This window comes from Bombus vancouverensis, unplaced genomic scaffold (genome assembly GCF_051014615.1).
Source record: "Bombus vancouverensis nearcticus unplaced genomic scaffold, iyBomVanc1_principal scaffold0039, whole genome shotgun sequence".
In the NCBI taxonomy this organism is placed as follows: domain Eukaryota; kingdom Metazoa; phylum Arthropoda; class Insecta; order Hymenoptera; family Apidae; genus Bombus; species Bombus vancouverensis.
The window spans coordinates 554111-582040 of record NW_027468930.1 but is presented as its reverse complement, the minus strand read 5'-3'; the positions used below and the strand labels follow the sequence as shown (position 1 = coordinate 582040).

The 27930-nt window shown below is 38.3% G+C and overlaps 2 long non-coding RNA genes and 1 pseudogene across 2 annotated transcripts; 1 reads left to right on the top strand and 2 right to left on the bottom strand.

The window, feature by feature from the left end:
• Positions 1-3135: 3135 nt before the first annotated feature.
• LOC143304530 (uncharacterized) lies at positions 3136-5306 on the bottom strand. The gene is made up of 6 exons (XR_013061184.1): positions 5288-5306; positions 4372-5211; positions 4017-4295; positions 3673-3941; positions 3493-3589; positions 3136-3330 (listed from the first exon to the last, which is right to left on the bottom strand). It is a non-coding gene; the product is annotated as an uncharacterized LOC143304530 (long non-coding RNA).
• Positions 5307-6919: 1613 nt separating this feature from the next.
• Positions 6920-27930, bottom strand: part of LOC143304535 (venom serine protease Bi-VSP pseudogene) — a 35847-nt pseudogene continuing 14836 nt past the window's right edge.
• On the top strand, positions 20133-27149 carry LOC143304546 (uncharacterized). Its single transcript, XR_013061204.1, has 4 exons — positions 20133-20290; positions 22048-23540; positions 23695-23823; positions 24072-27149. It is a non-coding gene; the product is annotated as an uncharacterized LOC143304546 (long non-coding RNA).

Here is a 27930-nt window from a genome sequence, read left to right as displayed (position 1 = left end):
TTTGTACGTAAAACGAATCGTTGGAATATTCCCGAAGCTAACGAAGCATTTCCCAAAAGCTAAACCGAAGAAATTAACGCGAATAGTTAAGTGAAATTTTTCCATTAACTTGCTGACCAACCGGCAAATAAAAAATCATAAAAATTGTTTCAATGTGTTGAGGTCACGCATAACTTCTTTTTTCATTGACGATTACCAAACAGGTAAAATTTCGAAATTGTACGAAGGCCACGTGACCAGATCGTATTGGAATTTGAAGTGCATGGAAAAAGACAACTCGAAGTACAAACCTTGAGCTGTACTACTCGAAGTACAAACGTGAACTAATGGATGAAGAAAAGCAATTAACGCCAAACATCCGAACAACATCTTGGAGCCCGTCATTGTTCTGAAATAAAAGAAGTGACGAATTAAAAAGACGCAGGACTAATAATAATAAAGGAAACTTAGTTCGTATCATAAATTGAATTTACATCAGAAAAGAAGCACGATCAAGCGAAACAGATCGTAGAAATGACAAATATCATCGATATACGTTTCAGTGTAATTTCACTTTTGAAAATTATTTAGTTTAATACGATCGTATTCATCGCTCTGAAACTTTCATTGTGCTGCAATTTGTGCTGCGTCTTTTTAATTTCTCTATCTTTCTGTGTTTTCGGAAAAATTACTTGAAAGATTAAGAATTGCTTGCCTTATTTTATTTTCGATTAGTTAGGATTTGATTGTTCCAGGTAAGGTTTATTATTTATAACAGGTTTTATCACTTGTTTATTATTTAGGAGTTTGTTATTTTAGGATTAGTACCTTTTAGGATTTCTTATCCTTCGAGTTTCTGTTTCAGATATCTAGGTCTATTTCAAGATGTTTTATTACATTAGGATTATTTATTCGATTAAGATAATTTAAGAGTTTCACAATGTACAAAGAAATAATCGCGTGAAATTTAGATTTATGCTTTAAACGTATTAAACACGCGGTAATTTCAATGTCTATAGCCTCGAACGTGTTCTGATTAGTTGTGTCATTGTCTGTGACATTGAAATCACAAAAATCCATTGCAAGTGTGCTGTCATGCAATGTGGATGTAATTGGGTTTTTTGGGTATTTCCTGTATCATCTGATTTGTACAGTACTATTTTAACGCAAGGACAGGAAACTTATTATATATTTCCCGTCCATTATTTGAATCGTTGTGAAGTGTAACGAATTATATTCGATTCGAGGAGATGTTAATGAATTACCCATTTCATATGTAATTACATGGAAATAAAAATCATTGCAAAAATAATTGATCTAATGACAACGGAATTTCCAATATTTTTTTGTTTCGTCACGTCTTTTTCATAATATATCTTTTATAGGTACGTGATTTATTAATCGTTCGAATGGAAATAATTATTCGTATAATATTCAAATGATTCTAGCCATAAAATAAATTAAAACGATACCTGTCAATGATATGCAATCTGCGTATGACGTCAACCTCGATCTATGCTTATACAAGAAATTTTATCAATCAATGACTAGATATACAATAATCAAATATTATAAAATTTCCTGAAAACCTTTAGGTGTTAATATTAAGGTGTTAATATCTTTAATATTTGCAAGTTATTGTTTAGCGCTAATTAGTTAGAATGTAACAAGTGGTGTACCAGAATTGAGATAATTAAGCCACACGAACAATCTTATTTAGATCTTTTTAATTTTTTAATTCTCTTTTGCTCTAATACTTCATAAAATTAATCTTCATTAGCTACTACACTTCATAGAATAACAAGAGATAATTTTTCTTATATAACGTTTCATTCATAAAATCTATCATTAAAGTACATCTTCATAAAAATATCATTCCATACTAACGGTATATTTGGTGTCATACGAGATAACAGTTACCAGTGATGACATATGTAACTTTATAAAGATATCTCGTTTTATTATATATTAAAAGAATGTACTCATTGCTGCTATATTTCAGATGAAAAAAAAGGAGGCAATGATTTTACAGTAAAATCGTTCGTTTACAACTGATTCATTTACATTTCATGATAATACTGTGCATTCTGAATATGCTATGATTTGGTTTAAAATAATAAATAGTCCATTCTTGCATACTATTGCTCCAGCTTTACTTGTATTTTCGATATTGGTATAAATAGAAAGACAATTAATGTCGTTCGAGTCTATTTTCGGATCATTTATATTACGTTTAATCCATATAGTTATTATATGAGACATAGTATCGTAAAATTTGAAAGAATAAAACGTTCGTACAGGAAGTACATTTTATAAGAACTCCAACAAATCTGCGTGTGCACCTAAAGTACAAACTGATAGTGATTGTTCATAAGTTTATATACATTATCTAATGTCAATCGAAGGTATCAATTCTTTCTCTCCATAAGAGTACTTTTTCATTTATGTGTGTTCAAAAATACATGTGTTCAACCGTGAAGCATATGTCACCTACAACGAAAAAGAGTTTTCCTATACTTAATATTTCCTTTATATACCTATGAAAGTCTATTCTTCGCGTAGTATGAAATTATGAATAAATCTGGAATATTGTTCAATCTGAAAAGAAAAATAACTTATTGACATCATTCATTGATACGAGATTCAGAATGTTTGTTTTGTCTTGCAGAGAAAGAAGGCAGCCCTTTCTTTTAACGTGAAATAGAAAGCGAAAATTTGAAAACAGATTTTTTGGAAATTTACTTGCAAATATCGTTTTCAATATCGTGATTTTCTTCCCAATGGTACTGTACTTTCAAATTTTCCAGTATCCCTCTAAAAACAAAAAGTCGAACCTCGTTATTATTAACGTAGGCATTACAAGGAAGAGAAGTATTAGAAAGCAGCTCCTTTTTATTATGGATTTCTTTATAATCATGTAAATAAGAAATTCCGGAAATTTTTTCCTCAAGAATTTAATTCTTGTGTTTTGATTGATAATTATTACACTGCATACTAACTTTTCGCATACTGTTCGCGTCTAACAATTTCCTAATAATAACTACTTCAAAATTACATATGTTCTTGCACGAATTCAAAAGTACGTATGATACAATTACAATTGATTCTAAAATAATAATTATTTAAAGATATTAAGATACTAATTAAACGTTTCACTATATTTCAAAATCTGGAACAACAAATTTTTATTTATAAAAAATGAAACTGTGTTTACATATTCTTTGTCATGATGCTATTTCTTATTACCATGTCGACATTTTTTAAAATTCATTTTGTTATCTCTACGCAATATGTAAATTCATATACTGCTTAATATTTTTTACATATTATCCATCCACCGCATGATATCTCCTGAAAAATCAAAATATTAATGTTATATTATTACAATGCTTCTTAAATTTCAATTTTTGACAAATTTGAAATCCAATATATTTTGCACAATTATTATTTATCAAAAAATTCTAAGTTAGTAACTTTCTTTTCAAATGGCAAATAACATATACTTTGACTTACCTGTAACTTTTTGTTCCTAATCATCATTTCCTCTTATAGAACATCATTATTGTTCTTATAATTACTACCAGTGTCATAGATATTGTAGTGGCTACAACTGAATTAATAGAAAATGATAAATAACTGTGTATAACACTAACACATAACTGTGTATAACAATGACACATAACTTTTACTTACATATCTGTCGATAAGGGATTACTGTGATATCCTGTTGATGTTTCTTAAGGCACTTGATTAGGTGCGATACGGTATCATTCCTTATGGTATACTGTAGATAAGTATTTTAGAAAATAACAAGAATAAATGTAAATTATTCAGAGGTTCCAGTTTCGGCTTAGACATAAATACAGGACCATTTGCAAAGAAGAAAGGGTGCGTTTCTACAGCCTCGTTATAGTAACCATGAATACCAATCTCTGAATTACTGGTTACTAAACATAAATATCCTATAAAATTTAATATATTTCTTTAATTTTTAATACATACATGAGTTAGTAGTTCTAAATTATGAATCATCCTACCTGTGATATTACACTTTTCCTTATAATATCATCACTCAAGTGAACAACATTAAGATCATGTAAACCATGTCATCCTATCTTACTGTGAAGATACTTAGTTATGTTATCTAACGTTACAAAAATATCATCAAATTCAAGTCCTTTTATTCACATCACATGGCCACGACGATCTGGTTCTTCGTTATATAATGTTCTAAAATTTGTCGTACATATAGGATGTACAAACCGTGATATCAAGGTATCAGTTCTTCCTTCCCAAGGGACAGTTTCATTAAAATTCTGATAGAATTAAAAATTAATTATTAATATTCTAACAATCATATATGTTAAATACATTATAGTCAACGATATATACCTGAGCGAATGTAGGGGTGATTCCTTGATAATTATAAATGTCATCAGCCCACATCATTGTGCCACTTCTTTGTACTCCAGCCTCTGGATTAACAGCCTAAACAAACATACAAAATTTTATAGAAGCTGCACAAAATATAGTATATATGCGCAATATTGAAGCGTTCAAGGGGATATAAAGGTAATGTACATCACATACACGTGTACTCTCATGCAACAAAATACAATTAGATTTAATAGTATAAGCTCTTTTATTCATCATAATAGATTGGAAATTTAAGTGTCTTACGAGGGTGAGTAAAAAGTTACCCGCTCTGTCGGTGTAGAATTTATTTTAAGCAATTGTCAAAAAAGACATACATCATTTTTTGACATAATCACTCAATTTCTGTATACACTTTGTCCATTTGCTGAAGGACCTTCGTATTTTCTCGTTAAAAAATGTTTTGGGCTGAGCTGCGAACCACGAATGCATCGTCGTCTTCACCTTTTCATCAGCTTTTTCGGCATCCATCTCGCACAAACTTTTTAAAACCCAAATCTGTCGTGCACTATTGCATAAGCAGAGCCGTGGCTGATTTGCAAATGATTTGCCACATTATCCAGTGTCACTCGTCTATTCCATAGATAGCACGTTCAATGTTGTCATCGTGGATGTGGACGGGCGTCCAGCTGTTTTTTCATAACACTTGTGCGATCTTCTTTGAACTTTTGTGCCCATTCAAACACACTTCGTGACAAAACACTTTCTCCATAATGTGCATTAAATCTTTGATAAATATAGGCATCAAACATAACCTCCGACCACAAGAAACGAATCACAGCATCCTGCACTGTTTTCCTGCAAATCACCATTGCAAAGCGCCATTACTCGCGCAACGGTCACAAACGAATTGACGTAACACAATGAAACCTACGCATCAGCACTGAACAGATATTGACGTCATACGAAGAGTGCAGATGGATCAATACGGTCCACAGAAGTTTTAACTATCTGGAGTGCGGATAAATTTTTACCGAGAGTCGTATAGGAATCTATAATCTGTAAGGACACCTTTGGCTGAATGGAAATTTCTCTTACATATAGTCAAAAATGCAGAAACAGTGTATTGAATTGGAAAGTGATAAAAAATAAGTGAAGTTTCGAGGTTGCATGTGATTGCATGAATACACAGGACGTTTTTAGCGAATAAAAAATAATTTTGAAAGACACGAGACTTATCTTGTATTTTATGTACTCTCTGTGTCCGAATTTCCAGAAGCTCTCTATCTTATGAAGTGTTTTAGATTAGCCGGAAAATTTTGTATGTACATACAAGAAGTATACGATCTAAGTGGAATATTCCATTATTCTCTTGATACAACAGAAACGAAATTTACAGAACTTCTCAGAAAGTTGGTTTATTATTACCAAATTAATAGAATTAATATACGTTTATCATCTTTACATACCTAAGTCGTGGAGGTTTATCGTGCGTAAAAAATTAGTGTCGTTTCAAAGTTACATTTCGTACATTTTAAGCCTATAATTTGTAACGTACAAAACAATGTAAATTTGAGCTGTTTCTTATCTCCACAATAAGAAAATCCAACTTTACGTTTTTTACACAATGATATTTATGGAACAGTAATGTCATATTATTGCATCGCTTGGAGAATGAAGTCAAGGTACGATGCGACCCTAGTGTAAACGCTGGGACACCCAGCTGTGCCGCACTTATAGGCATAAGACACAATACCTATTAAATACCATGTTAATTCATGTTGTATCAGCAGTGGTCCGCCGCGGTCAGCCTGAAAGGATCGTTAAATTTTTAATCAAAGATACTGAAATATATCCATCGAATTGTATTGAAATTATACTTATATACAGTAATAATCTTCTATTGATTTGTGTATTGAAATACTCCAATTTATAATGTACATGTTATATGTATTTTGAGCAAAACTAAGATTAGAAGGAAATTAGATTAAATACCATAATGAGGTGTGAGAAGTGGGCAAAACTATTAAATCGTGTTTATCTATTATTTTTAATGTTTAAGACGTCGATTTGATGTTAATTCGAATTGACGTGTCTTCAGATACCGTATAGTTTGTAGTAACTCTGTAACTTAATTACCGTACAAGAATCCTCTCCACCTTGAGCATGTTCGGCGCGTATTATACCATCAGTGATATCAGGTGCATTAGGAAATTTGGAATAAGCTATTTTGCATTCGGCGTTCTTAATCACTGGCATTTGTACTTCCATTAATGCATTACGTCGTGGTCGTCCTACGAAGAAAATAAGAAAGATATTTAAGACTGGAACTGTTTAATTTTATTATAAAATTGATATCACTTACTATATCTTAACGCTCCCCATCCAGCAACAAGGGGGTTATAGCCGACGAAGTTGCTCTTTCCTAGGGGCTCTTTCGTACAAATGGGATATACGTACCCTGAAAAATAAAAAAATAAATGAAAATGCAGGAAACGAATGACCAAAAGTATGAGAAAGAATTGTACACGCTTTATGACACAATATATGTGTACAATAAGAAACTTCAGGATATGATACTTCTGTAATACTCAATAGCATATATATATATGTCGGATCACGATTCGAATTTTGGGCGCGCGACGACTCTTCATGTGGACTAGCCATCGTTTCACAAAGCCGAGATTTTATTTACACCTATATACAGGTCTATCACTAAGCTTAACAAATAATAAGTACAACCAATAATAAGTCTAACAAACACTAAGCCTAATGAATAACACGATCTACGAATAATTAAATTAAATAATACTATTAGCAATGTTTGAGTTCAAACGAATCCACGGTCACCGGGATAACTCCTTACTAAGCGAAACTAACTTAGACGCAAATGCGATCGTCGAAGATGCTCGATGTATCACTCTCCAAGGCAATCGCAAGAATGCCAGCCTCGTGGAGATTTTTCTCCCTGTACGATTGCATTTTGTTTTCTATACCCGTTTGGAAGCATCGAGAAGGTTCCAAACGCCGTTGCTAGGCACACTCGTTGGAAGCATCGAGAAAGTTCCAAACGCCGTTGCTAGGCAGTTTCTGCCTGGAGTTTTGATTACTAATACAATGTATGTCCCATTGCATCGGCACCTCCGAGGCAATATCACACGTGGCTCGGCCCGCTCTCGAGGCCGCATGCCGCCACAACCACATTTCTCGGAAAACACATACAACCACTCCAGACCTCCGTTAGATAAAACATCCATCCCGTGACCGTGGCTACGTTCAGCGACCGATTGTCACCTCGAACCCAATCTCGCTTATTACAAATCTTAAGCAATTACAACTATAATAAAATCTAGGCTAAGGTACTAGAGGATGTTCCCAAAATTTCCAAGGAAGGGCTTCGGCTTTCCTTTCATCTCCGACACGGCCATCCTGACTATCACACGTCCTCGGGTGTACCTTCGTCAACAAAACAAAAGGAAACAAGATCAGTATCATTGTGATTAGCATTCAAAGTGCCAGTTGCATTCTGCGTGCTTTCAGTCGGGTCGTAATGACATGACGGACCATTCTCGATTTCACACCCAAATGGGTCTCATCCTTCGAATCGCACATACTCTCAAAGTTCGTTACATAACCAGCTTCGTAACACGATCGCTGTCAACAATAGACCGCCTCCAGCCTCGTGACATTGTCACTGTCGGTACTAGACCAGCTCCAGCTTCGTGACATCGTCGCTGTCGGTACTAGACCAGCTCCAAATCCGTGACATTGTCGCTGTCGGTACTAGACCAGCTCCAACCTCGTGACATTGTCGCTGTCGGTACTAAACCGGCTCCCAGCTTCGTGACATCGTCACTTCCAGTGCCTGACCGCACTGAACTCCGTCCCATGGCCGCACCTGGGCTTATATAATTCTACGATCCTCTGGGATCGGGGTACTCACATCGCCATGGTCACTGTTCTCGTCATCACAACAGACATCCAACTCCGCAGGAATGCAACTATCCGGCATTTTCCTTAACCTGTCATGACTGTACTTGTATGACCTTTTCCCATCCAGTGTTTTCAAGGTATATCGGTTTCCTTCCAGGACCTCCGATATCACAAACGGACCCCTGAATTTTGGATCCAATTTTGTCTGGTTCCTTTCTTCATTTTGGCGTAGTACCAAATCACCGAGATTAAACCTAACTACTTTAGCTTTGGTTTTATCGAATCTCTCTTTGTCATACCTAGCACTAGTTTCCATCTCTTTTATTGCCTGTTGTCTTACACTGGAGATATCTATTTCTTTTTCCTCGATGTTATCAGGTAGTAATAAGTCATACGGTCTTGCTGCTCTACCAATCAATAACTCTAAAGGACTCGATTTGGTTACGCGGTTGATGGTGCAATTCAAAGCCAATTGCATCTCCCCGATCGCGTCTTGCCATGAACGCCCGGTCGTTTCTACCGTTGTGAACATATTTTTTAACGTGCTCATAACACGTTCTACTTGCCCATTGGCCCTACTTGCACCGATCGCGATCAAATGAACTTTGATTTGTTTGCTTGCACAGAATTCTTGAAATTCCCGGCCCGTGAAACATCTACCCTGATCTGCTATTATCCGACAGGGACTACCGAACAAAAACACGGCGGACTTAAGTGCCTTGATAACGCTAAGCGAATCCAATTTGCGTGTGTGATGTAAGTGCACGAATTTCGTAAAGGCATCGATCAAGACGACGACATACTCTTTCGAGTCATTCTTGCCACTCAGCTTGCCCGTTATGTCCATGTGCACCGTATGCCACGGTATGCCGGTCTTAGGTATAGGATGCAGTTCAGCCTGTATTTTACCTGAACTAGCCTTCGAAACTCTACAAGCATGGCAGTTCTCGACAAATTTGCGAACATACTTCGCCATTCCCTCGAACCAATAATACTCATAGAGCTTCTCGAGCGTTTTATCCCATCCTAAGTGCATAATTGACTGATGCACATGGTTGATGACGGACCATCTAAAACCTCTCGGAACAATGGGTGTTACGCCGCGTGACTCTCTGCCTGGCCCAGGTCCCACACCGCGGGCCAGAAGGACACCAGAGGTCCGCTCGTCCGCACGGCGTACCCTCATTATCCTTAAGCACCGTCCATAAATCATAGATTTACTAGAAAAGGTCCTTTAAACAAAACAAACATCTGGTCCCGAGGAGTTGCTCAACACTATTGTCTACCACGGCAGGACAAGGGAAAGTTGTTTTTTTTGTCACGCACGCGGCAACTTTCCCCCCATTAATCACTTTCTCTCGAGGGTAATTAAGACCCTTCGTTTAACCAATTAAAAACGAAGCCTATTCCCTCACTCTCCTAAATAACATCGGCTCCAACAAATCCGATGGTCCCATGCGCTGGAGGGACCGATCCTTAGCCTTCCACCGAGACAGCATCGTCTCCCAAAGGCACTGATTCTACATCCTTCGAACGGTCAACATCCTTCGAGCGAGTATACACACCCGCAGATCAGTCATTCACTCATCTCGTACACACGCACCAGTGTAACTATCCTCGTTATAAGTTGTGGAATAAACGGTGACCTAACTTACTACTGTGTAATATTCAAGCAACCACCTCTGTTATCCTACCCGAAACAGGGGAACGACTACTTCGCGGCGTCGATTCACCGAATCGTAGCGAGAATTTACGCCTCTCGCTGACGCGTTTTCCTAGCGACCGCGTCTCTCCGCGATCGGTCGTAACATTTGGTCCTTCGAGCCGGATTCAGTGACAAGTGAAAAGTGTGGACACGTAACCGGTCGAATCATTCGATCCTCAAAGCCGCATCAAGCGTCAAGTGAAAAGCGCACACCAGTGACACCCACTATCATACAGTGCCACGTGAATCCAACATAACCAGCAGCGGAAGCGTTACCCCCCAGCGAGGTCAGTAACGTCAAGGATCGTCACCCTTGAAGAGGTAAAATTCGGTGGTTAAAACGCAACCACGCAACCTCCTGCCGCAACTGGACAATCTTCAACAGAAGTAAGTTATAACCATTCCACTTATCTAACAAACAATGACAACCGGAAACGCAGAGAAAATCACCTCCTTGCATCGGGAGCGAAGCAATCTAAGCGACCAATTCCAGGCCGTATCGAAATCACTCGACGAATACGAACAGTCTGGTCAGCACTACAAGGCCACCTTAAGAACTTATCGAAAACAAGTGGACGACATTTGGAAACGGTTTAACATTGTCAACGACCAATTACTTGAGCTCGACGACTTCGCACCTGTGGACTTACTCGATGTCTATGTGGATCTGGTAGTACGATTGAGCGCTCTCATCGAACTTAATTCTTCCTCAACGGATGCCTCCAAGAGAGTAGCGAATCCAAAACCTCCGGAATGCAGCAACAAAGCTCCTAGCAGGTTCCAGAGACCACCGATCCCATCGCAAGACACGCGAAGCTCATCGCATCACACTCGCAACGTGTCACCTAAACGCGGCCCGACGACAACCACATTAGCATCGAACGTTCATGACTCTTTAACCGCAGCCCACAACCTAGATAGTAACGGGTTGAATCCCATCCAGGATAGTTACAAGGTCAACGTCGAGTCGAAACCTACTGTAAAGGCTTCGAAATCCACTGTGCTCAAACCATCCAGGGGCAGTGTTTCTTCGGGCAATACTTCTACGATGGACGTCCAACACAACGTATCGACGTCCAATCATCTCTCTTACATCACGTCATCTGCACCACCCGAGATTAGAAACATTGCATCGGACAGTCACACTTCGAGACGTAACGCGAAGACTCCTACTTCGCCACCTCAGAGATGTGCTACGCCTGCAATTGGCCCTACTCAGAATCATTGCCTCATTATTAATACCATGACTAATCACTCAAATGGTATCGGTAATTTACAGAACATTCTATCTGATCTCAACGATTCGCTGCTGAGTTCACAGAGCGCCACACCGAACAAGTCGCGTGTCACGGACTTCTCCCTGAAGTCACCCTTGGCTGCAACGACGCTACCACACTCTCCAATGGCAAAACAAGTCCAAATCACGACGCCCAACGCTTCTCCTCTATCAAGAATCATCACTAAGAGAATGCGATTCGAGCTGGTCATCGGGGGAAATCCAGCCTCCCAGGCAACCTCAAACCGCCGCACCGCGCTTGATGACTCTTCACCAAGCAGCACCGACGTTCCCTTCGACGATACCTCCTGGGCCGAGGTGTTTAACGACACTTCCAGAAGCAAGATTTACGACACTTCTTGGGTCGTGAATTTCACCTGGAAATCGCTCGGCATCGGCGAGGAAGACGGCGATCCAGACTACAAAGGGGACAACGTGCCATCCAGGCAACGGGCCTTCGACCGTATCTTCGAAGTCACCCTGGCAACAACGGCCTCATCCAGACTACCACAAGTCATACGGCAACGAGCATCTTGGAACGACGTGCCACGCAGCGCGTCCTACCAACGAGCCAACCCGATCACGCAGAATAAGGACAATCAGCAATCAACAAGGAGTCGGGCGGCTGCTCCAATTAACTCCACCTTTAATGAAATTTTGATCGGTACCCTCTCAACGGGGGGAGGATGTTACGCCGCGCGACTCTCTGCCTGGCCCAGGTCCCACACCGCGGGCCAGAAGGACACCAGAGGTCCGCTCGTCCGCACGGCGTACCCTCATTATCCTTAAGCACCGTCCATAAATCATAGATTTACTAGAAAAGGTCCTTTAAACAAAACAAACATCTGGTCCCGAGGAGTTGCTCAACACTATTGTCTACCACGGCAGGACAAGGGAAAGTTGTTTTTTTTGTCACGCACGCGGCAACTTTCCCCCCATTAATCACTTTCTCTCGAGGGTAATTAAGACCCTTCGTTTAACCAATTAAAAACGAAGCCTATTCCCTCACTCTCCTAAATAACATCGGCTCCAACAAATCCGATGGTCCCATGCGCTGGAGGGACCGATCCTTAGCCTTCCACCGAGACAGCATCGTCTCCCAAAGGCACTGATTCTACATCCTTCGAACGGTCAACATCCTTCGAGCGAGTATACACACCCGCAGATCAGTCATTCACTCATCTCGTACACACGCACCAGTGTAACTATCCTCGTTATAAGTTGTGGAATAAACGGTGACCTAACTTACTACTGTGTAATATTCAAGCAACCACCTCTGTTATCCTACCCGAAACAGGGGAACGACTACTTCGCGGCGTCGATTCACCGAATCGTAGCGAGAATTTACGCCTCTCGCTGACGCGTTTTCCTAGCGACCGCGTCTCTCCGCGATCGGTCGTAACAATGGGTAAGCAAAGGGTTCTGCCCTTTCGTTGTATTTTACGGTAAAGTGTACCGGATCGCAGTTCGTAGGTATTCGCGATATCTTCCGCGAGCTCTTCGTTCTGTAATTTATTAACGATTTCGGAGATTTGCGGATCGCGACGTTGTTCCGCTAATAGCCAGTCTTCGGAGATCTCGGCCAGATTAATCTCTTTCTCTGCGACCTTGTCTATCATACGGCGATTCAAGTCTACGGGGTTTCGCGAAAAGAAATCTACGTGGGCCATTCGTTTACCCTCTCGATACATGATGTCAAAATCGAATGTTTGCAAATAAGCCCACCACCTATAAACCCGGTCGTTTAAGTTTACTTTGTTGCTGGAGGCTTTCAAAGAATTACAGTCCGTAACTACTAAGAATTTCCGTCCATGTAAGTAGTGTCGGAAATGCTTAACGGCGCTTACTACTGCTAGTGTCTCCAGCTCGTACGAATGATACCTAGATTCCGCGGGACTGGTCCTTTTACTATAATATTCGATGACTCTGTTTTCCTTTTCGACTCTATGCATTAAAATAGCTCCATACCCCTCCGAACTAGCGTCGGTATGTAGCTCTATGGGACGATTGGGATCAAATATCATTAACACCGGCGCGTCGGTCAGAACGGAAATTATCTGTTGTCTTATCTTTTCGTGCCTGTCCGTCCAAGTTATGTGCTTGTTACTAGAAGTGAGTGCGTACAAGGGTTTCATCACTTGCGAAAATTTAGGAATAAATTTTCGGAAGTAAGAGGCCAAACCTATAAACTGCCTAAGCTGTGTGACGGTCGACGGTGCAGGTAAAGAATTCAAAGCTTGTATTTTTCCCGGGTTTGGACGAACTTCTCCGTTACGAATTACATATCCCAAATAAAGTACCGACGTCTTCAGAAAAGAACATTTAGCGAAATTGAAAGAAAATCCGGCGTTTACGAGAGTGTTTAGTACAGTGTGCAACCTTTCTAGAGCTTGATCTATTGAGTCGGCGATTATTAGAACGTCGTCCAAATAAACAACGACATACGAATAAGCGAGGTCGCCTAAGGCCTTGAAAATGGCTCTCTGGAAAACGGCTGGTGCATTTTTCAACCCAAACGGCATCGTCACGTATTCGTATTGACCGTCGGGGGTAACGAACGCAGTATATTCCGTCGAGTTAGGGTGAATGGGGATCTGGTGAAATCCGCTAGCCATGTCCAGGCTAATGAAGTATCTCGCACTCTGCAATCTCGCGATTTGGTCAGCAATAAGGGGTAAGGGATACCGATCCGCGACCGTATTTTTATTCAGCGCTCGAAAGTCTACGCACAATCTGTCTGAGCCGTCCTTCTTCTTCACGAGTATTATAGGGCTCGCGAACGGCGAATTACTAGGTTTTACAATTTGTGCTTTAATTAACTCGTCTATCCTCTCGCGTACTATTCTTCGCTCTTCCACGCTAAGCCTGTAAGGGCTTCTCTGCACGGTGACGTTGGGATCGATTAGCCGTATTTCCAACTGGCCCGTACTGACGCGAGTACGCGGGAAACCCGTAATGAATGATTCTTTGAATTTTTCGAGAACAGAGATTAATCGATCTTTATAGTTACCGATCACATCAGTGTCAACCTCGTTAATGTTGACCGCATCTTCCGCGACTTTACCACAAGCGTTAACGACCTTTGTTTTACAAATAACGAGGCTATCTTGCGCGATATTTACGTCGAATCCCTGGCTCAAAATCTCGCGACCAATCATGATGTCGTATTTTAGGTAATCGTCAGCAAGGACATGAAAAACTATCTCCAATGTAAGACCGTTAATACAAACAGTGGACGAAATCTGAAGTGTACTCTTAGTACAAGTATTCCCGATCCCCCGCATCACTACCACGTCGGTTATTCTTTTACCCGAAAATTTCGAGGCTAGGGACTCTTTGATTAACGAACACTCGGCCCCAGAATCAAAGTAAAATGGATACGACTCACCCAGATGGCTTAATCTACCAGCCGGAGCTTCCACTACACAGGAGTCGATCCGGCGTTCGTCAATGGAATCGTAGTTTCTTTTCCGCGATGATGGGCAATTAGGCGCGATATGTCCCTCCTCGTGGCATTTGAAGCAGGTCACCTTTGACGATGCGGCTGGTCGTTTTTCCTTCGGGTTTCGTATATCCTGCTCCTTCCCCGTTTGTGTTTGCAGGCGACACTCCGTTCTCCTATGTCCGTGAGCACCACAGCGGTAGCACTTAATCCGAGGAACTGATAGCCTGCTTCGTTTAGCTTCAGGTTCCGTTAGTGAATTTCTTGGCGAAAATGTCGGCTGATCGTTGTAAGGGAGAATCCTCATTTCATCATGAAATTGGTCCTCCGTCCTGATATTATTCGCGAGCGTTAGTCGCCGAAAGCGTCGATCTTGTGAACTCAGTATATAAAGGGCGAGGGCATTGATCACTTCGGGCATCGTTAGATCTTGCAACTTCATCTGCAGCATGGAGCGGAGGCGACTATCGTACGCTCCCGGGGATTCGGTCTCCGACGGTCGTTCTCTAGATATCCTTATTAACGCCGAAGCGGCTGTCTCTCTGCCACCAAAACGCGAAAGAAATTGTTCCTTAAACGTTGGCCAGGTAAGCTTTCCACCGTGCACCATTTGTGAAAGCCAATGCGCAGCAGAACCCCTTAGGGCGCGATTTAGAGCGCTGGGACACCCAGCTGTGCCGCACTTATAAGCATAAGACACAATACCTATTAAATACCATGTTAATTCATGTTGTATCAGCAGTGGTCCGCCGCGGTCAGCCTGAAAGGATCGTTAAATTTTTAATCAAAGATACTGAAATATATCCATCGAATTGTATTGAAATTATACTTATATACAGTAATAATCTTCTATTGATTTGTGTATTGAAATACTCCAATTTATAATGTACATGTTATATGTATTTTGAGCAAAACTAAGATTAGAAGGAAATTAGATTAAATACCATAATGAGGTGTGAGAAGTGGGCAAGACTATTAAATTGTGTTTATCTATTATTTCTAATGTTTAAGACGTCGATTTGATGTTAATTCGAATTGACGTGTCTTCAGATACCGTATAGTTTGTAGTAACTCTGTAACTTAATTACCGTACAAGAATCCTCTCCACCCTGAGCATGTTCGGCGCATATTATACCATCAGTGATATCAGGTGCATTAGGAAATTTGGGATAAGCTATTTTGCATTCGGCGTTCTTAATCACTGGCATTTGTACTTCCATTAATGCATTACGTCGTGGTCGTCCTACGAAGAAAATAAGAAAGATATTTAAGACTGGAACTGTTTAATTTTATTATAAAATTGATATCACTTACTATATCTTAACGCTCCCCATCCAGCAACAAGGGGGTTATAGCCGACGAAGTTGCTCTTTCATAGGGGCTCTTTCGTACAAATGGGATATACGTACCCTGAAAAATAAAAAAATAAATGAAAATGCAGGAAACGAATGACCAAAAGTATGAGAAAGAATTGTACACGCTTTATGACACAATATATGTGTACAATAAGAAATTTCAGGATATGATACTTCAGTAATACTCAATAGCATATATATATATATACATATATATATATATATATATATTTGAGGACTTACTCGAAAATGGCACCTCCTCCACCAATCTAAGAATGGCAATATTATGATTGTGTATGTTTTCTATTCCATTCATATGTGCACAATGTGCTGCGGTCAAAACATGCCTAGCCGTTATCAGGGAACCTCCGTACTTCCATAGTGGTTTGTCTGGGTTTCGGGGATTACGAAAACTTAATGCAGCGATCCATGGCCAAGCGCCTAAAATGCAATAGTCATAGTTGTGAATATACATAATTTTTTCTCACATAATGAGTAACAACGATTATTACCTATTCGATATTCGATCATACAGCAGACGATAAGTACATACGTACAAATACTCTGAAATAGAGATTTGATAAAGATAGAAATTAAATTTTTATTCCAGTGGAATACAAATTATTAAATAATTCTATATAATTTCTATTTGAACTATACTGAACTATAAAGTTCAAACGTGTAATTTCTGCCCTAACAGTTTTTGATCTCTATCCATATTATTACTCCTATATCAATTTTTTATTTCAAGCAAAAAGATACTCTTCCTAACATGAAGTAAAAGAAAGAAATAATTCAAGTTAATAAGTAAAGTTACTACCGATAAAATCATAGCATTATTATTTAGTCTAATTGAAATGTACATTGATGTGCTGTTTAATGCCTTTAAAGTTCATTCTTTGCAGTAAATGGCTTATTATTAATCGGAAAGAAAGACATAAAACGTGCCTTCTTGATTGTCCGGTGTGGTACGTACATTCTGGATCAAACAATTTTAAAACATTTATACAGTTCAAAGATGCGTAAGAAAGCGACACCGATTACTCAACTTTCGAAGTAAAAAGCCGATCAAGTCCACCGGATTGCCCTACAGACACGTATTAATCCGTAAGAGTTAGTCATCATGTTGATAATAATTATCTAAAGAAACTCACGTGAAAATATAAAATTTTAATTGATTAGATATTGTGTTAGCCATACTTAAGAAAGAAAATGAAAATGAATGAAATGAAAGAAAAGGACTACCTTCAACCTCATTTTTTAAATAAACACTTTGTCAGTTTTGCGGTAAATAAATTCTTAGGATAGCACGTCAACGAGAGTTGTAAGTTCCCGTTACGATTAAATAATCGACGCCACGAACTGATCGATCCCCTTATTTCGATTATGATAATAAGGGTAGTTCAATGAAATTCCACAGAATTAACACAAATAAATTAATGTTTATTTCAACAACTTATTAACTAGAAAGATATAAATGGAACAAAAAAAATGTAACTGCGTTTTGGTTGATAAGTAATGCGCGACATACCACATGTGTTGACGGTTCGACTTCTCGAAAAGTTCTGAACGCCTTTCGATTTTTTTCGTTTTTTCTGGAAGGCGACCCCCACTACGTTCGGATCACGCCACATTCTTTTACGCGAGGTAAAATACGGGCCACGAGTCGACATTTCTGGAAGTCGCCCTGCTTAATGAACCACGCGCTTGCCACTACAATGTTTGTTTGCCGGGCAGACGCGACGATCCGTCTGCGACATTATAGTGGCGCGATCGATAGTTAAGAATATGACCTATGGTAAGCCGCATGGCGTAACATTCTCCCCCCGTTGAGAGGGTACCGATCAAACTAGGGAGGTGTGGTTGAAGTTCCCATCTTATTTCGTCTCGGTGGCTAGTTGTTCGGGTTTCTCGAGATCGGGTTGAATTGTCAGTGGGACAAGCCTTTTGACGCCCCGATCCAAAATGCTCTTTGCCGTCTGAACTGTAGCTGTCCGGATGACACCATCGGCGCCTGGATGAACCTTGATAACTCGGCCCAGAGGCCAACGCATGGAGGGAACGTTGTCCTCTCTGAGGATGACGATTGTGCCCTTTTGGATGCTGTGTCCACCCTTGCTCCATTTATTGCGGTTGGTTAGCTCGTTCAAATACTCCTTATGCCAGCGGTTCCAAAAATGTTGTTTAAGCTGTTGGATATGCTGCCATTTGGAGAGTCGGTTCGATGGAATGTCTCTGAAATCTCGATCACGTAAGCACATTAATGAATCGCCAATGAGGAAATGTCCGGGAGTGAGGGCTAGGAGATCATTTGGATCGATGGAGATAGGAGTTAGCGGGCGGGAATTGAGGACTGCTTCTATTTCTATGATAAGAGTATTACGGTGTTAAGCTCATATGTTTCTGTTTCTCCACTCGCGCTGCGCCATAATATCCTTTGATATTTCCGATCCTCTGGTCGTACGAGGAATTGCCGATACATTTTCTCGATGTCGCCAGTGAGTACGTACTGATGAGCGCGGAATCTAAGTAATATACAAAATAAATTGTGAATTGATTCGAGAATATAGGATTTCCCCATTTTCATGATTATCGTGATTTTTGTATAAATATATTTTTTAAGATACTAATAATTGGTTACTTATAAATTAGTATTATCAATTATTTTGCATTTATAATTCCGCCTCTAGTATAAGTGTTAATTGAAAACTAACTTTATGTTTCAAAAAGTACTAGCAAAGTCGTTGAGTAACAAGCCACTGATGCTAACACAAATAGCATTGTCGTAATTAAATATTTCTAAATATTCATTTTTCATTTTGAACCTGTAGAAACAATTTATTATATATACTATTAGCTAAGAAATTGCATATTTAATTAAGTCGAAATATAAAACTTAGTTATTTTGATAATTTAGAAAATAAAAAACTGACAAATATTTCAATTTAATTTATGGTTGGAACAAAAGACAGTTATTTTTCATTAATTGAAATATTGCAATGCAGAGTACTTTCCTAAATACGGCGAGAGTATTCCTGATGGTGAAACGAGCGTTGCTTCATCGAACGCAGCTAAAGAAAACAACATCTATGTAGTTGGTGGTACGATGCCTGAAATAGAAGGCGATAAATTGTACACTACCTGTACTATTTGGGGTCCCGATGGAACTTTGATAGCAAGACACCGAAAGGTAAGTAATATATTCCTTTATGGCTTTGAATTTGAAAATATCGGGGTGAAGAAAGTGACTCTATCTAACCAATTCTATAATTTACGGTTTATAAAATACGTTATGATACGGGAAACGCCCATTTTTGTTGTAATGTGTTTGTTGTTGTATAAATTTTTCACATACTTAAAATATTATTATACTTATTTTTTCTCCTTTTTAAACATTATTAAATGATAAGATTTTTTAATAAAAGAAAGTGATAAAAACGCTGTCAGTTATTAAATAAAAAGTAATTAAAGTTTAGGAGTTGGTAACTTTGATATTAAATTACAAAAGTTGCAGCAATAGAATTAGCGACTACATTTTTATGTTATTAGGTACATCTATTCGACATCGACATTCCTAATAAGATTACTTTTCGAGAGAGTGATTCACTCAGTCCTGGTAACTCCCTAACGACGTTCGATGTGGAGGGCTGCAAAATAGGTATTGGCATTTGCTATGATATTAGATTCGAGGAAATGGCACGCATTTATCGGAACAAAGGTACAGTAACTTAATCGATCAATACTTAACTAGCAAAAAATTAAATATCTTTCTTAACTATATTCTATATAAAATTAATATAATCTGTAACTCTGTATAAAAAGAAGCTTAATTTAAAAAACCAGTATATTTGCTGAAAATGAAACAAATAAAAGAATTAAAAGCACAATAAGAGGACTGTCCTCGCATATTCAGAAATGATGGAATGTGAACCGTGCAACTACGAAGTTAATTGGTATTCGGTGGCTTCATATTTCCTGCTTCTCTGGGTTAGGTTGCCAAATGCTGATATATCCAGCGGCATTCAATATGACCACTGGACCATTGCACTGGTCATTACTTCAGCGTTCCAGAGCGAAAGATAATCAATTATACGTTGCCTGCATATCACCGGCTCGTGTTCCTTAAGCAAGTTACGTCGCATGGGGACATACACAGTTGACCAATCCCTGGGGAAAGATTCTTTACGATTTGGAAACTCAAGAAAATATGGCAGTCACCGATATCGGTAATTTACAGCTTAAAATTAAAAGCGAGAGATCCATGATGTAATTAATTTTTAGTCTCGTTAATTTATCGATTTAGCCATCTTCCTTTGTATTTGTTGAATTTATTAGTAAGCATTACTTATTACTTCGTATGTTTCTTTTTTCTATCAGATCTAAAAGTTGTTGAGGAAGTAAGGGCTCGGATACCTACATTTTCTCAGAGACGTACAGATTTGTACGACACTGTCTGTAAGAAGGAGTAACTCTACACTAAAACAGAAAATGTTTTTTTATAATATTTCTACTACGATATCCTTTTTTTGTGAATTATTACTAATTTCTTATCATTTGTACTAAATGAATGACTCAATTAAGAAAACTAAAACGTTATAAATAATAATCTGTATATCTTGTGTATCAACATGTAATTGGATATTATAATAATATAGGAATGCTATAATAATATAGGATAATAATATAGGAGAATAATAATATAGAAAAAAATACATGCTTTTAAACACCTTTAATATCGATCACATAAATTGTTATAATTCACAATGATTACGCATACATAAAAGACCCCTTGATAGTAAAATTTACGATCAAAAGGCAATTACGTATCGTTTAACAACATTTAATTTATAACACCTTTTAAACATTTAGACAGATTAACACATAACACTTCTTATATATAAACATCAATTCGAAGTTATCAGCTTGGAGAAATTGGTCGATTAATACCTGTAGATTGTCTGTCTCGATGAAAGAATTAAAGAGAGCAAAAACATGATAATGCCGCTAATATAATATTCCTTCTTTCTTGTATCTGTCTGCCTCTCAGGTCGTTTTACTAATTACAATAAGTAATTTCGACTTCTTTGCGCTCTCTTTTAACGCATTCGAGACCGAAAGAAATTCATATCAGTCAGTAGGCAAGGGTATAATATACATATTTTATATATAACTTATGTAGTAATGTATATATCATGTTAATTTCATATTTTTTTCAATATAGAATTATTATATATATATATATATATATATATATATATAACTGTACATAATACATTATAGAATAACATAGTATATAATTTTATATTTTAAAAATATGAAGCATACTATTTAAGATTGTCATCGATTTAAAATCAAAGTATGAAAAGGATACCCTGGAGAGAGTAAAACACAGAATCATTCCAACTAAACATTCAGATCGTACCGACACCTAGGTATCGTATTACAATTAAATCTCGGTCTCGAATGGATTAAAATGAAATACATACTTGCAGCTTCAACATCTTCAATATCGAGGAGATTCAAACTTTACAAATAAAAGCGGCCTGTTCCCCTTTCCACGACAGACTCTCATACCATATCCGCTCTTATCCAGGCTTTTACTTGAAACCAGCAATGCGTTCATTTACAATTTAAATTTACCCGGACCATCCACTGAATCGTCAGCCCTTTATAAATATATAATGAACCCAGAACATGTGCCTGTGCCCCTGGTATCGATGTTCGGCTTGTGATGTTCATACCGGAACCTTCGCACAATTTCAATTTGTCACGCGTGAACATCGGTTCTTCCAAGGGTCACAGATTTATGCGGCTAAATCCTTTAGAACGATTAAAATGATACTAATGATATGGTATTTTTTACAAAGATTTAACATATCCATAAAATAGGAAGTTTCGTGCTCTCCTATTTTATATTAATTATAAATTAATAAGTTTTATATGTGTTATTTATAGATCTAATAAATTTTGTATTGGTTTACAGCAGGTGCTCCGGGTATAAACAGACGACAAACGAACAAATAGAAATTCAAACTATTGTCGTTGTTTAACTCGCATGGGACTATAAGCTCGAATTGGACTTAAACGTTACGATCGTCGAGAATAATTACTATATGTACCCTGTACGACGGGCAGAGAATCTTAAGTTATTAACGGCAATTCCTTTGTGCATAATTCAGGTTTATTAACAACCTGTAATGGATAATCATCGATGAACTCTTTTTGAATAAAGTTCACATTTATAAAGCAAACACTATAAAATACGACAGGACAATTGTAATCGATAAATGACATTTTATTAGGATATTATAAGAAGCTAAGATATCGAGGTACATTAATATTGAGTCCGCTGCAACCCTCATGACATTTAAAATCCTACGCGTATATTGAGTAAAGTTGTTATATTAAATATAATCATATTAAATACAAGCTCGTCCGCTGGATTCCCAAATTATTTGGTTAAATACTTTGAATACGAGAATACCGAGTGTTAACAGTAGTAAATCCTCTATATGGTATGTTTACTTTGCTATCTTGAATAGGTAAATAACATTTCACTTTAACGCATTTAACCAATATTAACATTTAACATTTAACCAATATTATACGCATATGCACATAATGTTACTGTTACATATAATGATATATACGTAGTATACACGTTAATTAAATCCTCTATATGGTATTTTTATATCAGTATCGTAAACATTGTAAACCGGAAATCTTTTATTACACACGTACATATACAGTCAATATTATTGTTACATATAGTGATACATACGTTGATCCACACATTAATTAAATCCTCTATATAGTTTCTCGAGTAGTTCTCTTCAATACCGTTATATCGATGAACTCTTTTTGAATAAAGTTCACATTTATAAAGCAAACACAATAAAATACGACAGGACAATTGTAATCGATAAATGACATTTTATTAGGATATTATAAGAAGCTAAGATATCGAGTTCTAATTGTGAATATCAAGCGCTCGTCGTTCGAGGAGATTACCAATATTTTCTTCCTGCTCCTCTACATGGCGCTACGCAGGACTCGCTTCTGAGCACGTCTTTCTCGTTGGAGGCTTAATCTTTCTTTTCTTTCCCAGTAGAATTTTTACACAATTCTTTCTCCCTTTTATCATTAAATTACCTGTAATTCTTAACGATCTTTAATCTTTGTCGCTTCTTCCCTATATATATATTTTTGTTTACTTTTCTCCGTAGCGAATTTTGTCTTTCTGACGCAGGATTAGGTTCCTGGACTTAGGGAGTTGCTACACGCCAGCTCCACCATGGCGACGGCATTCACTAGGCAGCCTAGATAGCCACCTTTCAGCTCACGCTTCGGGACACTTTTTTCGCTGAGATTCTCCGCGATGAGGCATGAAAGCAGAGACCACCGTCTGCGGAGGCATGATTATTCTATTGTTCCTTTTAACGAGTAATCGTTTTACTCGAGTCCTCTTACTAAACCGTAAGTACAAAAGACTATTATACTTAGATAGGTACTTGGTCTCAAGAACCAACTTATTTTAGTCTTTCGATTAAGTTCTTAATTAAATGCTCAATTAGATATTCATAAATATATCTTCATAATATTTCCCTTATCTATTTCTTTGACATTCTAGCAACCTCGTTAAGACGTCCGCCACTTCAACTTCTATCTACAAGTGGCAAAAACTGAAGCTGACCTTCTTCATGGAGAAACATGCCGGAAATGGCATCCGCACGTGTGAATAATTATACTCAGTGTCCAGGTAGTTCTTTCGATCATCCGATAGAAGTCGTTTCTGTTTTTCAGAGTTCGTTCACGCCTCCAGAATGTAAAAATATCCAAGGAAGTACCATTAGGAAGCAATGAAATTCAGAGCTTCTGTGGTTATTCCTTTTTCTGATTGTTTCTTTTCTTTGCCCAAAATGGATGATTTCTATATCAAATTGTTTATTCGTATTTTTTTTTAATATTCCTTGAGATTTTCAATCAACTCGATTTCGAATTTCTTAGCACCCGATCTTCTGGTTGACGTCGTTAAGAAAGAGGAACGAGTGCACAGGAAGCATGGTCGGCGTGAGCATGATTAGATCCGGTCTGCCCGATGACCTTGCCAGTGATAATAGCGGTTCGTTAAGGTGGTTGCAGTCTTGGTTTGCTTCTGTTTCGATTTCCAGCGAACTCGTCAGCCGGCATGGCTTCCGAGATGCTCCCCCTGAAACAAGTCGAAGGGAAATAATTAATGGACTCTCTGTTCGATTGCACGTGGATGACAAGCTGACCGTAAAAAGAAATATACAAATACGATTAGAAAATATAATCCGAACCCCTTTCGGTTTGATCTGAAGGTTTCTTTTTCTAGACGGAACCAAAGATTCTTATCTGGTTTATGGTGAGCTAAGGAACTCTTTGAAAACAGCATTTATAACTTTCGAAAAAGAGACAGGTATTTCTTGCGCGAACAATTGAATAATTAATTCGTTCTCTAAATATCCTTATTTGTTGTTCCTAAAATACATAATGATTGGAAGCTTCTTACGGGAAGCGCAATCAGCCGCTGATATCATTGAAGTCGAAACGCCATTAAAACCATATTACGATTCGCATGCGACATGCTCCATTCATGAAAACACAAAAGCAATAAACAAGTACAAATCAACGAAATAAATCCTCCGAGAACGAGACGTTACAGGAATTATACCATTGCGAGGATACAAAAGACTTGCTCATGAGCTACTTCCTTCAAGTAGTTGAGCGGTGTATTTTCCGGTCGTTAACTTCCATATAATGGGATATTAAAGAGTACGGACACAACGCTGCTATTTTTCAACTGTTCATTATCAAATTACGCAGCGGGAATCGTTGCAACGACAAAACTGTAACGACTCGTACCTGCGTATCTTCCATTTAGCTACGGTAAACGCTGACTTGTCTGCGTTTTTTTTTCACTTCCTCGTTACGGAAACCAGGAAAAGTGATTCACAATACAGTTTCTAACTGTACTTCTCGCGATTCTTTCTTAGAAACAAACAATTGCTTCTTTTCAATTTCCTAAACCTATAATAAAACAGTCCATTCCTTGAATAGAAATTAACTTTAAAACTTTAGGCGCATACATTGTACGTATCGTATGTATGTATTTTGATTTGAAAAGAAACGCGGCAAACGCCTTTGAAAAGACGTTAGGTTTTCAACACCTTAACTAACTTAATTCCAGCGAGTCGTAAATCTGCTGCATCTCCAACATCTGAATATCCATCTTTTACAATGACTTGTTCTCCAACTTATTAAAATTACATCTCTCCCGTTGCACCGACCTTCTTTAAAGGTTCCCGCGGCAGGTTGAACCCGCATCACGTATCTTCCCTCTTCCTTCCACCCCTGTTCCCTTTCTCTTTCTATCGGACGGGAAAAGCGGGAACGCTTAAAACGCGCGAATCACGCGAGCGCCTCACGATTTGCGAAACATCACGTGAAAATCACCGATCCGATCTCCGTGCGCGCGGTGCACCGTGGGGGTAACGATTAAATCGACAGGATATACTTTATTGGCTATTCCGTTATTACAGGCTGTAGTTGGCGGGGAAATAGTCATTATGGATCGATGAACTCCATTGTAACAACGCACCTTCGAATTGCATCGGAAACGCTTCTGTATTGCGTGCACCGTATAACCTATCATCGTCTGTTTAGGGTAAATCAGTGGATCGGAAGTTACGTTTCTATGTTTCTCGCCTGTCAGTATAACACTGTGCAAGAGATACAGCAAGATCCTAAAATCATTCGAGTACAAGTAGCGTAAAATGGTCGTTTAAATTTCAATAAATTAACTATTCATACGTTAATTGTACGCGGTCAGGATTAAGGGGTACGGCGATGGAGAAGATTTTGTTAGCTAGATGTTGAGTAAATAATCGAAGATGATAATTTTATAAATGTTTCGTATTTATGATGATGGAAAAGATTTAATTTGAGTTACGTTACGTTTGAATAAGATAGACTTTTCCAAGAGTGGAGGATTTGTAGAGATAGTGGACGTAATAGTAGTATGATTTAATACTTGATGTGTCTTTTTTTTCTTTGACATATAGGTCACTGTGGGGAGTAATATTGATCTAGATATAACTATCTTTTCTGAGAAGTACGTATATGCTTATGGGAACTATGTTTGGTTAATCAATAGAGCCATTCTTTTGAGAAATTGAATCTCGAAGAATTCGACGATACTTTGCCTTGTTTCAATAGTACATCATTTTAAAGAAACGCCTGCGATTATAGTATATAATAGCACATAGGTATATGCAAAATTGCATTTTCAAATAATTAAATCAAAAATATAGGAATGTATCAATGGGAAGAATATTTGTTAAAGATCTTTCCTTTTTAATCAAATTCGTCCAACAACCCCATTCTCGCAAACATAAAATGAACGGTGCCTTTCTCAAAGAAACAAGAAGAAAATTGCTGTCGTTCTAAAGTTCTTCTCCATTGCTAAACTACCGTTCGTGTTTCTAGTTACACTCCAATTATTCGATTGTAAGAAGCAAGCAATCCCTCCATCCAAGGGCTAGATATAGTTTCTCGAGTAGTTCTCTTCAATACCGTTATATCGATGAACTCTTTTTGAATAAAGTTCACATTTATAAAGCAAACACAATAAAATACGACAGGACAATTGTAATCGATAAATAACATTTTATTGGGATATTATAAGAAGCTAAGTTATCGAGTTCTAATTGTGAATATCAAGCGCTCATCGTTCGAGGAGATTACCAATATTTTCTTCCTTAACAATATTAATTACGAAGTTTCGATACCGTTTATGACATTAAGATCTCTTGATAAAGTTGTATCGTTAAAATCTTACTGTTCCTAGGGAAAATATATAGTTAATATATATAGTTAAATATATGTCGGAGATGAAAGGACACCGGAACCTTGGGATAGCCCCGCAACATTGCAATCTAAAGTCCACTATAACTGTAACTAAACTATTGTAGTTATTCAATCCGATTGTAATTGTTCGAGATTAGTGACGGTGAGCTTTGGCTCGAGGTGACAGTCTGTCGCCCAACGTAGCCGCGGTCAAGGGATGAACGCTTTGCCTAACAAAGGTATGGAGTAATTCTATAGCTCTCCTTAAAAGAAATATTCGTGGCGACACGCGACAGTAAACATTCCAACGGTTTCTGTCCCGTGGATCGCCACACGCAGAGCCTATTCTTCGAGTAAGATGATTGCCAGATGTCGATGCGTCTCCACAGTACATGTTCGGCTAGCCCGAGGGCCCGTTATAAATCTTAAGGTTTAGTTAACTAAAGTCCTTCAAACAGACAAACAGTCTTTGTCCCAACTACGGGAAGATAGGGGAGACATATTTTTCAACGAGCGGCGTCTCCCACTAGCAACTTTCCCTCGAGGGCGGCTAGCATCTTTTTCTAACCACCGATATGGAGATTGACCAATTAGCAGCAACGTCAATTTCCCTTACTTCCTAAACGAAGGCTTTCCTCGACGAATCCGATGATCTCGTGTCCTTAGACACACCCCATTATAGTTTTCCTCTGTGGCATCATCGGGACGGGACGGGCATTCTTTTACGCGCTCCCGTCGACCAAAGAGTAACGTTTTTACGCTCAGCAATTATTTTTACGAGTCAGACTTAGATTCAGCGAGAACGCCCATCTGTCATCCCGTTGGCCGCGGATTCGTTATTGAACCGGAGACCACTGTCACTAGTGTCGCGGACGTCTCACCGCCGTGGTAGATTGTCAAACCTGTGTTATTCATACCTGTGTCAATAAATCGTATCTTCGTTACACCGCAACGATGGCTACCTTCAATGAAGACTCTTCAAACATCGACAACCCTA